Source organism: Trichosurus vulpecula, chromosome 4, assembly GCF_011100635.1.
Source record: "Trichosurus vulpecula isolate mTriVul1 chromosome 4, mTriVul1.pri, whole genome shotgun sequence".
Classification (NCBI taxonomy): domain Eukaryota; kingdom Metazoa; phylum Chordata; class Mammalia; order Diprotodontia; family Phalangeridae; genus Trichosurus; species Trichosurus vulpecula.
Window position 1 is genome coordinate 322,855,691 of NC_050576.1, and position 12,891 is coordinate 322,868,581.

The window sequence follows — 12,891 nt, forward strand, 5'->3', positions numbered from 1 at the left end:
CATAAACGTCATATTCAGAACTACCAATGGTGAAAGTGCCTGTAGCCCATACCGACTTTTGAGTCTTAGAGGGAATGGCTTGCACTTCCCATGCCAGACATTCCAGGATCCTTCTCTTTAAATAGGGCTCCTGTAAAAGTAGGAGGATTTGTGGTTCTTAACCATAGTGATTATTGATATTTCTACAACCACTGTCATAACCCTTGTTGTCCCTTGCTCATTCTGCTCAGCGTTAGTACTGCTGCTGTGGTCCTTGGCACCGTTACTGTGTCTGTTGCTCAAACTTTTAATACTGAAAGAAACATGAAAGAGGGCTGTGTTGCCAAGAACATTTTGAGTAGAGGCCAAGTAAGGAAACAGATAAGAAAGCTGACAGAAAACCAAATAAAATTGACAGGTCCCTTAACCATCTTAGGAGCCAATGGATCCAATCTTTTTTTTATTTTAAAATGGATACCATTAAACCATAGAAGGAATTTGAGATTACATAATTTATACAATATTTTATGACAAGTAAGAATTTTTTTTACAAAAATAAATAATGAATAAAATATTATACAACAGTAAATGTGTGGCCGATAATTATTCTTGATTTTATGTTAATTTTAATTTTTGTTTGGTTAATTTTTAATTCTTTAATCTTTGGTGTATTTACTTCTTTGGTACTTCAATGGATCTATCTTAATAAAGTCAGACTTTCACTTTTTTCCTGGTATTTCTATCGCCTTGAGTATATAGACAAAGTGTCTGTTAAATTGAATGCATTATTGAAGGTACTTCTTCCCTGTATTAATGCTAATATCTATCAATCTGTGTCTTTCTCTTTCATAATTCTTATCATATTCTTCTTTGTTGTTTGTCATTCATTTTTAAAGAGGACCAAGGACATCATGAGTAATGTCTTGACTTTTGCATAAATTGGATTTAAATGAGGCAAAAAGTCATGTCTCACTCTCTCTTCCAGAGTCATCAAAGTTTAGTAGAAAGGTACAAGTCAAGAAGATCAGTGATGTGATTTGTAGCAACTAGTAAACTTAGACGCAATAGAGTTAACCTACTTCCCACCAAAATATTGCAGAGGGAAGGAATGAAACTGTTGATTTTAATTGGATGTGCAGTTTTCATGTAGAAACACTGTGATCAAAAAGATTCAAGCATCGTACATTATATTTGGTTGATTGGTAATCAACAAACCACTTGGTTGAGTCAAAACCATTACTATGTCCTAACATCCTATTGTAAAGAGTTCCATGTTAGATAAGTAATTGTAATAGAAATGTATTAGAATTTGCCTATACAGTTGTAGAAATTATTTAAGGTGCTGTCAGCTCTTGAACTATATTTGCAGTCTCCAGTAATTTAAATATGTATATACATATACATATATATGCACACATAAACATACATACATATGTACACATACACATACATATACATATACACATACAGTGTATATATACACACATATCAAAGAACCTCGGTTTACAAATTTAATTTGTTCCAAGATTCTGTTCATCATGCAATTTGTTAGTATTGCAAAGCGAATTTTCCCATAGGAAATAATGTGAAGTCAGATGATCAGTACCATATCCCCCAAAATATTCATATTAAAATAACTATTTATCATTTTAAGTGTTTTTTGTCCTTAATCACCTGAAATACAATAGCAATGATCAGTACACAATATAAACCAAAAATAAAACAAATTAGTCTGCGCTTTATCTTTGAGAAGAGTCATGGCTGGCATGGAGACGAGAGGGAGGAAGAGGAAAGGTTATTGCTTAGAAGGAGAATCTCCTTCCATGAGAACATCGGAGATTGCAGCATCAGGACAGTTGTCTCTTATGCTACTTTCACTAATAGTAAGACTAATACTACTGCCTTCACTTATTTTTCATTTTTTAAGAATCACTTTCATGTTTTGATTCACTGATGTTTTTTCTTTACGTTCGCTTCTGACTAGGAATCTAACAACATTCATTTTTGACATTTTTTTCAGAATGTCACAGAAATGTGACATTGCATTAACATTAAAAATATTCGTGGCTCTCATTGCTACAGTCTTATTTAGGTTATGTTTTTCAACAAAATTTTGCACTTTTTCCCACATCTGATAAACCTTCCTAATCTCACTTGACATGAGGCATTCCTCTGACCTCTCAACCTCCTCCTCAGATGAGATATCCTCTGCCACTTTTTGCTGTTGCTCCTCATGCAGTTTGTCTGTCATCAGCTCCAAGCTATGTTCCTCCACCAGCTCTTGAATGTCTTCAGCATCCACCTCCAGTCCCAAAGTCTTGCCCAAAGACATGATTTCATCAACAACTGGTTCCTTTTCTGGAACGAACCCCTCACAGTCACGTTCGAGAATGCAGTTGGGACACAGTTTTTGCCAAGCAGACTTATGCACTCTCTTGGTGACTCCATCCCAGGCTTTGTCGATGATCTTGAGGGAGCCAACAATGTTGAAATGGTCCTTCCAAAACTCTCAGAGGGTAAGGTTAGTGCTTTCTGTCACCTTGAAGCGTCGCTGAAATAAAGCTTGTGTATAAAGTTTCTTAAAGTTCGAGATGACCTCTTGATGGATGGGCTGGAGCAGTGGAGTGGTGTCAGGAGGAAAGAGCTTGACCTTCATAAACTTGAATTCCTCCAACAGGTCATCTTCAAGGCTGGTAGGATGGGCAGGAGCATTGTCCATAACCAGCAAGACTTTGAGTGGCAGACTATTTTCTTGGAGATATTTCTTCACTGAAGGATGGAAGACTGTTGATCTATTCCACAAATAAGATCTGACTGACATATGCCTTGCTATTGGACCTTCACATAACATTTAACTGGCTCTTCTGCACCTTACTCTTCTTCAATGCTTGGAGTTTCTTGGAATGATACACAAGAAGGGGCATGATTTCTAAATCCCCACTTGTCTTAGCACAGAACAAGAAGGTTAGATGGTTTTTCATGGGCTTGTGCCCAGGCATTACAGTCTCATCTGCTGTAATGTATGTTCTCTTAGGCAGCTTTTCCCAAAAAAGACCCATATCATTGCAGTTAAAAAACATGCTTCAGCAGGTAACTCTCAGAAATCACAAGCTTTTCAAATTCTCTGATGAAGGCTGCCTTAGCATCTGAGATTGTGGCTTCGCTGTACCATACAACACTATGGATGCTACTTCTCTTTTTGAAATTATCAAACCAGCCTCAGCTAGCCTTGAAACTTTCTTCATCTGACTGACTTGTGTCCGGCATCTTTGAAATGAGATCAGCATGCAATGCCCTTGCCTTCTCACACATAATGTTTTCAGTTATGGTATCACCTGCTAACTGCTTCTCCTTGATCCACAAGAGAAGCTACTTTTCAACATCTATTGCTTTGATATTCTCATGACCCCTTTTGCTGCATCTACCACCTTTATTTGGTCCTTCATCTTCAAAATGGTGTAGATTGTAGATGCAGATTGGTTATAAAACCGTGAAAGGTCGGTCACACCCACACCACTTTTATGATTCTCAATGATTTCTTTTTTAATTTCCAACATCATGGTCTCCTTCTTTACATCTTACTTTTCAATCTACTTCTTCACTGGGGCCATTGTTATAAATGTTGTTGTTCACAGTCACTACCATACACTTTTAGGCAAAGTAGTACAGTATATACAAAAATTCATGTGAACACACTAGTAATGGTACTGTTAAGAGCAAACGATGCTCCCTCAAGAAGGGTCAGCAACGAATGAGGTCGATTAGGTGGTATGCTGACCTGAGGTTCCTTTGTTTGACATCTGAAGGCAAAAAAAAAACCAAGCGAAAACAAACAACAAAAAAAACCTTGCCCTAGTTGAGTGTCATCCCTTCATGAGCCATTCAAGTCCAAACATAATGTTCGTGCTGCGAATTTTTGTTCGTCCTGCAAGACAAATTTTGCAAAAAAATTTTTCCTCATCTAGCGAAGCATATGTAAACCAGGTTACTCATAAACCTACATTCTACTTCAAGAAGTTAATATTCTAGTTAGTAGAGACAAGACAATGGTACTAAGAAGATGAATAAAAGATAGTCTGTAATCCAGTGCTAAGTAGTTAGGTAAGGAACAATGTAACATTTTTAAGCAGGGCTAGGGAATGACTTTGAATGAGTCATTTAACTTCTCCAGACTTCTGTTTCTTATCTGAATAATATGGGAATTGGAGCTGATGATCTAAGAGGTTCCTTCCAGCTCTAAATCTCTGATCCCGTGATGGTCATGACAGTTTAGGAAGACTGGCTCATTTAGCCGTTTTCAGGATAAATTAGAGGGAAAGAGGTGGGAGAAAAAAATGGCCTGGGAGAATAGTGAGGAGAGAGCTTTACTTCTATCTGTGATGGAGAATGGCTCAAGTTTCTGCTTCTGGTGGGACTTCTATGCTTTTTGTTGTATTCTCAAGTCATCCAGATTAGCTAGCCACTGAGGTACCTACTAATTCTGAAATTCTTCGAAGTAAGTGTCAGAACCCAGATGATGTCAAATATAGGATGAGCAAAAATAAAAACCTGAAATCTGCTCCCTACTCACACGGTTAGTGACTTATGCATGATTTAGACTGAAGTTGTCCAGTATTTAATAAATTCTTACCAAGTGACTGATTCAAAACAAACAAACAATCAAAGAAATGGTAATTAGGGCAGAGAACTGGTTGTTAAGTTTTTTGAATCCCACCACTGCTTCCACATCATGACGTTCCCTATCACAGTTTTGATATATTGTGAGGTTGGCATAAGAAATTAAATGGGAATTTTTTGGGAGTTTTGCAGAAGCTACAGGTGACATGTGAAGGCCAGCAGACGATACAGAAAAAGTTTAGAAACTCAGAAATGCATAAAATATCTGTATAGTATTGTATACTATCAATATATTTTATCTTTTAATGCCATAATAATTCAGACTTTTTCTCTGGCACAAAGGGAAGACCAAAACCTTTTACATGGATTTTCTGGATCATGGGGCACGGCACTCCTAACAACCATGATATGAAAGGCATAACTGCATATGTTTGTTTGCATGTGTATATGCATGCATAGAATATGTATATTTTTATAAACACACACATGTGCACATACCTACAACACATATGTGCATATATACATACATATGTGTGTGCATGTGTGTGGACTCTATAAACTTATCTATGAGGTCTTCCATAGAAATGTAAAAAGATCAATAATGGTGAAAGCATTATGTTCAGTTATCAAACAATAAATGATGATATTTTTATAATGCAGAAAAAATATTTTAAGAAGATGAAAATATTATATTGAAGATAAAGAGAACTTCATAAATACCCTAACATCCCTTCTTTCTTCCTCCTTTGATCATATTTTAATAATTCTTTTTAAAATTTTTAAAAATATTTTTATTTAAAAGTTTGAGTTCCAAATTCGATTTCTCTCTCCCCTCCCTCCCACAAGATGGTGAGTAATGAGATATCTGTTATGCATGTGCAATTTGGTAAAACATTTCCATGTTAGTTATTTTGTGCAAGGAGACACAAATAAAAGAAAAAAATGAAAGAAAGTGAAAAATAGCATGCTTCAGTCTGTATTCAATCAATATTATTTTTTTTCCTCTGGAGGCAGAAAGTATACTTCATCAGTAGTCCTTTTGCATTGTCTTAGATCATTGTATTGCTGAGTCGTTCACAATTCTTCTCTGAAAAGTAGTGCTGTTACTGTGTGCAACATTCTCCTGGTTCTGTTCACTCCACTATGCATCAGTTCACATAAGCCTTTCCAGGTTTTTTTCTGAAATTATTCTACTTATCATTTCTTTATAGCACAATAATATTCCACTACAATCATATACCATGGCTTGTTTAGCCATTCTGCAATTAATAGGCATCTTTTTGATTTCCAATTCTTAGCCACCACAAAAAGTACTGCTATAAATATTTTTATACAAATAGATCCCTTTCCATTTTTTTGGATATAGACCTAGCAGTGCTGGATCAGAGGATATGTATAGTTTTATAGCCCTTTGGATATAGTTCCATATTGCTCTCTGGAAAGGTTTAAACAGTTCATACAAACACCAACAGTGGTTCCCCCACATCCTCTCCAACATTCAATGTTTTCTTTTTTTGTCATATTTGCCACTCTAATAGATTTCAGATGGTTCCTGAGTGTTGTTTTAATTTGCATTTCTCTGGTCAATAAGTATTTAGAGCATTTTTTCATATGACTATAGATAGCTCTGATTTATTTGTCTGAAAATTTCATTCAAATTTTTTGATCATTTATCAATTGGGGAATGATTTGTATTTTTAAAAATTTGACTCAGTTCTCTATATGTTTGAGAAATGAAGTCTTTATACTTGTTGCAATTTTTTCCCTATTTTTCTGCTTCCCTTATAATTTTGCCTGTATAGGTTTTGTTTTTGCAAAACCTTTTTAATTTTATACAATCAAAATTATCTTTTTCAGATTTTCGTAATGCTCCTTATATCTTCTTTAGTCCTAAATTCTTCCCTTATCCATAAATCTGACAGGTAAACTATTCCATGCTCTCCTAGTTGGCTTATGCTATAATCTTTTATGTCTAAATCATGTATGCACTTTGACCTTATCTTGGTATATGGTGTGAGATGTTGGTCTTCTCTAACTTCTGCCATACTGTTTTCCAGTTTTCCCAGAAATTTGTGTCAAATAATGACTTTTTGTTGACAAAGTTTGGATCTTTGGGTTTTTCATATAATAGATTACTATGGACACTGACTATAATGAATTTGTACTTAATCTATCCCACTGATTCACCACTCTATTTCTTAGCCAGTACCAGATTGTTTTATTAATTACCAGTTTCACATCCGGTACAGCTGTCTTTTGCATTTTTTTCATTGATTCCCTTGACATCCTTGAGCTTTTGATTTTTCAGATGAATTTTGTTATTATTTTTTCTAGCTCTATAAAATAATTTTTGATAGCTTGATTGGTATGGAACTGAATACATAGATTAATTTAAATAAAACTGTCATTTCATTATATTGGCTCAGCCTACCGATGACTAATTAATGTTTTCCCAATTGTTTAGATCTGACTTTATTTGTGTAAAAAGTGTTTTATAGTTATGTTCATATAGTTCCTGGGTTTGTCTTGGCAGGTACACTCCCAAGTATTTTACATTGTTTTCAGTTATTTTAATGGAATTTCTCTTTCTATCTCTTCCTGGACTTTGTTGGTAATATATAGAGCTTGTTATGACTTATTTGGGTTAATTTTCTATCCCTCAATTTTGTTAAAGTTGTTAATAATCTCAAGTAGTTTCTTAGTTGATTCTTTGGGATTTTCTAAGCATAACATCATATCATATGCAAAGAGTGATAGTTTTGTTTCTTCATTGCCTGTTCTCATTTCTTTTTCTTCTCTTGTTGCTATAACTAACATTTATATTTCAATTTTAAATAATAAATGTGATAATGGACATCCTTGCTTCACCTCTGATTGTACTGAGAAGGCTTCTAGCTTATCCCCATTACAGATAATGCTTGCATATGGTTTTAGAGAAATGTTACTTATCATTTTAGGGTAAGCTCCATTTATTCCTATGTTATCTAGTGTTTTTTTTTAACAGAAATAGGTGCTATATTTTGTCAAAGGCTTTTTCTGCATCTATTGAGACAATCATATTATTTCTGCTGGTTTTTTTTATTGATAAAGTCAATTATGCTGATAGGGCTGATTTTCTTAATAATGAACCAGCCCAATATTCCTGGTATAAATCACACCTGGTCATAGTGTGATATATTGTTGTAATCTCTTTGTTAGTATTTTGTTTAATTTTTTTCACATTAATATTCATGAGGGAAAAGACATCTGTAATTTTCTTTCTCTGTATACCCTGGTTTGGGTGTAAGAACCATATTTATATTATAAAAGAAATTTGTTAGGACTCCTTCTTCACCTATTTTCCCAAATATTTTATATACTATTGGGATTAATTTTTCTTTAAATGTTTGGTAGAATTCAGTTTTTGAATCCATCTGGTCCTGGGAATTTTTTTCTTAGGAAATTCATTGATGGCTTGTTCAATTTCTTTTTCTAAGATTGGGTTATTTAAATATTTTATTTCTTCTGTTAATCTGGGTAATTTGTATTTTTGTGGATATTCATCCATTTCATTTAGATAGTAAAATTTTTTGGCATGTAATTTTGGGCAAAATAGTTTCTAACAATTTTCAGGATTTCCAATTGGGTGTTTAATTGGGGATTTTTAATGTGTTCTTTTTTCTAGTTTTTAGTTGCATGACAAATTCATTGATCTGCTCTTTCTCTATTTTATTGATGTAAGCAATTGAAGATACAAATTTTCCCCTAAGTGCTGCTTTGGCTGAATTCCATAAATTTTGGCATGTTGTCTCATTGTTGTCAGTTTCCTTAATGAAATTGTCAATAGTTTCTATGATTTGTTCTTTGACCCACTTGTTTTTTTAGGATTAGGTTATCTAATTTCCAATTAATTTTAATCTGTCCGTTGTACATTATCAAATGTAATATTTATTGCATTACGGTCTAAAAAGGATGTGTTCTGCATTTGCTTGTGAGGTCTTTATATCCTGATATATGGTCAGTTTTTGTGTAGGTGCCATTCACTGCTGAGAAAAAGGTAAATTCCTTTCTATTCCCTTTGAATTTTCTCCAGAAATCCATCATGTCTAACTTTTTCTCAGAATTTTATTCACCTCCTTAACTTCTTTCTTGTTTATTTTTTTTGGTTAGATTCATCTAGTTCTGAGTTGGGAAAGTTGAGGTTCCCCACTAGTATATTTTTATTATCTATTTCCTTCTGTAATTCCTTAAGCTTCTTCAAAAATTTAGATGTTATTTCATTTGGCACATATATGTTTAATATTGATGTGACTTCATTGTCTATGGTACCTTTGAGCAAGATAACTTTCCCTTCTTTATCTCATTTAATTAGACCTATTTTTGCTTTTGCTTTGTCTGAGATCATGATTGCTACCCCTGCTTTCTTTGCTTCAGCTGAAGCATAATAGATTTTGCTCCAGCCCCTTACCTTTAATTGTGTGTATTTCTCTGCTTCGAATGTGTTTCCCATAAACAACACATTGTAGGATTCTGGTTTTTAATCTATTCTGCTACCCATTTACATTTTCTGGGTGATTTCATCTCATTCATATTTATAGTTATGATGACTAGTTAGTGTATTTCCCTCCATGCTATTTTCCCTTTCTTTATTCCTCCCCCTCTTACACTCTATCCTTTCCTTCTTTACAAGTGTTTTACACTTTCCCTAGTATACCCTCCATTGTATGAGTCCCCTCTCCCCCTTCTATTATCCCTGTCCCTTTTTAATTCCTTATGGGGTAAGATAGATTTCTATTTCTGAGTGAGTGTGTATATTGTTCTCTCTTTCAGTCAATTTTGATGAGAGTAAGGTTTAACCTTTGACTGCCACCTCCACATCCTCCCAGTCTTCCCCTCCATTTTAAAGCCCTTTTATGCCTTTTATGTGGGATTGTTTACCCCATTCAATCCTCCCCTTCTTTTTCTTCCAGTGAAATTTTCTTTTTCTCCTCTTCATTTTGCTTTTTTTTGGGGGAGGTATCATCCCATCAAAGTCACCTTATATACATATCTTCTGGAAATATACATTCCTTCTAATTGCTCTTATAGTGATAAAGCTAAGTTACAGATATTATTGTGCTATACAGAAATATAAACAGTTTAACCTTAATGAATTTCTTATGTTTTCTCTCTCTCTTTTTTTTACCTTTTATGTTTCCTTTGAGTTGTGTATTTGGAGGTCAATTTATAATTTTTTTTTATTCAGCTCTGGTCTCTTAATTAGAAATGCTTGAAAGTCTTCTGTTTCATTAAATATCCATTCCCCACCCCACCAGAAGATTATATTCAGTTTTGCTGGGCAGTTGAATCTTGGTTGTAATCCTAATTCCATTGACTTCTGGTATGTAATATTCTAAGACCTCTGCTTCTTTAATATGGAAGCTGTCAAATCTTGTGTAACCCTGATTGTAGCTCCAAAATATTTGAATTATTTCTTTTAGGCTGCTTGTAATACTTTCTCCTTGATCTGTGAGCTCTGCAATTTGGTTATGATGTTCCTGTGAGTTTTTACTTAGGATCCCTTTCAGGAGGTGATCATCTTTAGATTCTTTCAATTCCTATCTTGACCTCTGGGTCTAATATCTCAGGGCAGTTTTCTTTGACAATTTCTTGAAAGATGTTGTGCAAGATTTTTTTTTTATTTTAATCATGATTTTCAGGTAGCCCAGTAATTCTTATATTATTTCTCCTGGATCTATTTTTGTAAAGCCAACTAGTAAGTGAAAGATCTTTCCAGCTCATTGAATAGGCCTCAGGTGGGGTCAACAAAGGGAGGCCTGATTAGAGACAGGCCAACACCCTTTCACTAACTAGATGTGAGGCCCCAGGCTGGTTAGCAAACTAGTTTGCTAGTTTGTGAAGCCCTCAGGGCCCTAAGGGGAGTTGCTAAGACCAGAGCCAATGGTATATACCCTGAGTTCTAGTCAATCAGATGACAGCTAGGACTGTATAAAAAGAGAGCCCAGAACTGGGAGCAGCAGAACTAGGAGCAGCAAGCAGCAGGATTCAGAAGCAAACATCAAGAAGCCATTGAGGCAGCAGGGAGAGCCAGTATTGAGAGAGAAACTGCAGAGCACAGAGTGTTAAACAGAGAAAGTTGTGGAGATCAAGGAACTTGGAGTCAGCATTGCTGCAGGAGAGAGTGCTGAGCTTAGAGTTAGGATTCATGAGTGATCTTTTATGGGAAGGCCCTAGTGGGGTGGGGGGGGGGGAAGTTACAGTATGGCTTGGTTCCTTGCTATAATATTTTGTTATGATTTCCTTATTACTACAGTGAGGTGAGCTTACCAGTTTTAGAATATTATTGCTACTGTATCAAATTGGGGGCATTGGTCCTTGGATTTGATCCTTTTGTGTCTAAATAAATGCTATAATTCCTCTGCCTTCTACCTAGAGAATTCTTTATACTTCATGATTCATGAACCATTCAGGAATGTCCATGGCCCTCTCCGAGGTCACGAATTTTGCCTTACTGCTATAATTTTCTAGGTCAATTGTTTTTTCATTGAGAAATTTAGCATTTTCTTCTATTTTTTCTACTTTTTCATTTTATTATATCTTGATGTCTCATAGTCATTAAATTTTCACTTATTCAGGTCTAATTTTCAAGGAATTATTTTCTTCAGTGAGCTTTTGTACTTCCTTTTCCATTTAGCCAATTCTACTTTTTAAGAAGTTGTTTTCTTCAGTACATTTTTAAATATATTTTCCCATGCTATTGACTCTTTTTTTTCATGATTCTTTTGCATTACTCTCCTTTCTTTTCCCAATTTTTCTTCAACTTCTCTAATTTACTTTATAAAACCTTTTTAAGCTCTCATAGGAATTTTTTGGGGGCCTGAGACCATAATACAATTTTTTCTTTGAGGCTTCAAATGTAGCCATTTTGACACTATTGTCTTCTAAGTTCATGCCTTGATCTTCCCTATCACCATAGTAGCTCTCTATAGTCAAGCTCTTTTTGTTGTTTTTTGCTCATGTTTTTCTGCCTTTTTTGTGATTTGTTGTTTTTATGTGAGAGTTGGTTGGTAGTCCTGCACTGTCCCAAGCTTTTTGTGCTGGGACTCTGGGTCTTACTGCTGGATTTCATTGGGCTTCAGGGCTTAGCTGCTTGTTTTGTCTGGAGAGTAGGCTTCACTTCTGGCTTTTACTATGGTAGGGCTTCCTTGTGGGCCTCCCTTGGGCATGTGGTTGAGCTTCTAGCCTGCTTCAGGGGTTTGGTCTTGCCACTGGGTTGCTATAATGACAGGGTCTTTCTGGTGGCTCACCCTGGAGGAGGGATACAATGAGTGGCACTGCTGCTGTTGTTATGGAAACAGGGTCTCTCTGCTAGTTGGCCCCAGGGGCAGGGTCTTGTTGTCAGCCTGCCTCAGGTTGGCTTTCATTACTGGTCAGCAATGGGGTCAAGCCCTACTTGGTGGCTTGTGTTGGGTGTGGAGTCACTTGCCTGGGGCCTTGCTGCACACACTGCTCACTTGCCTAGGAGGCTGCTGGTTTGCAGTAGAGTGGGGCCTCCCTAGTGGATTGCCCCAGGCCTGGAGCCTTGCTGCAGGCCCCCTGCTGTGAGTCTGTTGCTGCTGCTCTTGGACCTCACTCCCCTCCGATCCCAGTGAGGCAGACCTTTCATGCCAGGCTGGTAAGCTGCTTCCCTGCTCCTAGATCAATTCTGAGGTGTTTTTTTTTCTAGTTGTTTGGAGGGAGACTTGGGAGGACTTCAGAGCATTCCTTCCTCACTCTGCCATCTTGGTACCAGAAGTTAATAATACTTCTTCAGGACATTCGGTAAGAGAATTTAAAGTATTGATATCAAACTCAACAAGTTGGAAAAGGCCTGTTAGGACAGTAGAAGAGTTAATTTTGAAGGAATCTCTTTTCTTTGGAGGAGTAGGAGGCATAGGGTGGGGGCTTTGAATAAACAAAAGAAGGTGGCTACTTTAGGACTTCAGGGAGAATTAAGTAAAGGTACTTTAAGAGTTTTAGCTAGAGTGTAAGCAATTTCACAACATAAGAAAAAAAATCAGAGTGCACATTCTTTCAAGAAATAAAGATTATCCATGTAGCTACAGCTTTCTTAGCTTATATTGTTAAGAAGCCTAAGCAGGGTTAGATAGGATATAGGAAGCGGGATCCCAACCCTGTTCTATCACATGTCCAGTGAGAAAGTTCTCCATTGCAAGGTCAAATTCGTAGTACTTCTATCCAAACCTGGTCAAAGTCTTCAAATGTTTTTCAATGTCCAAGTAATAATCTTCTAGCCATCCTAAATTTCCTCTCATT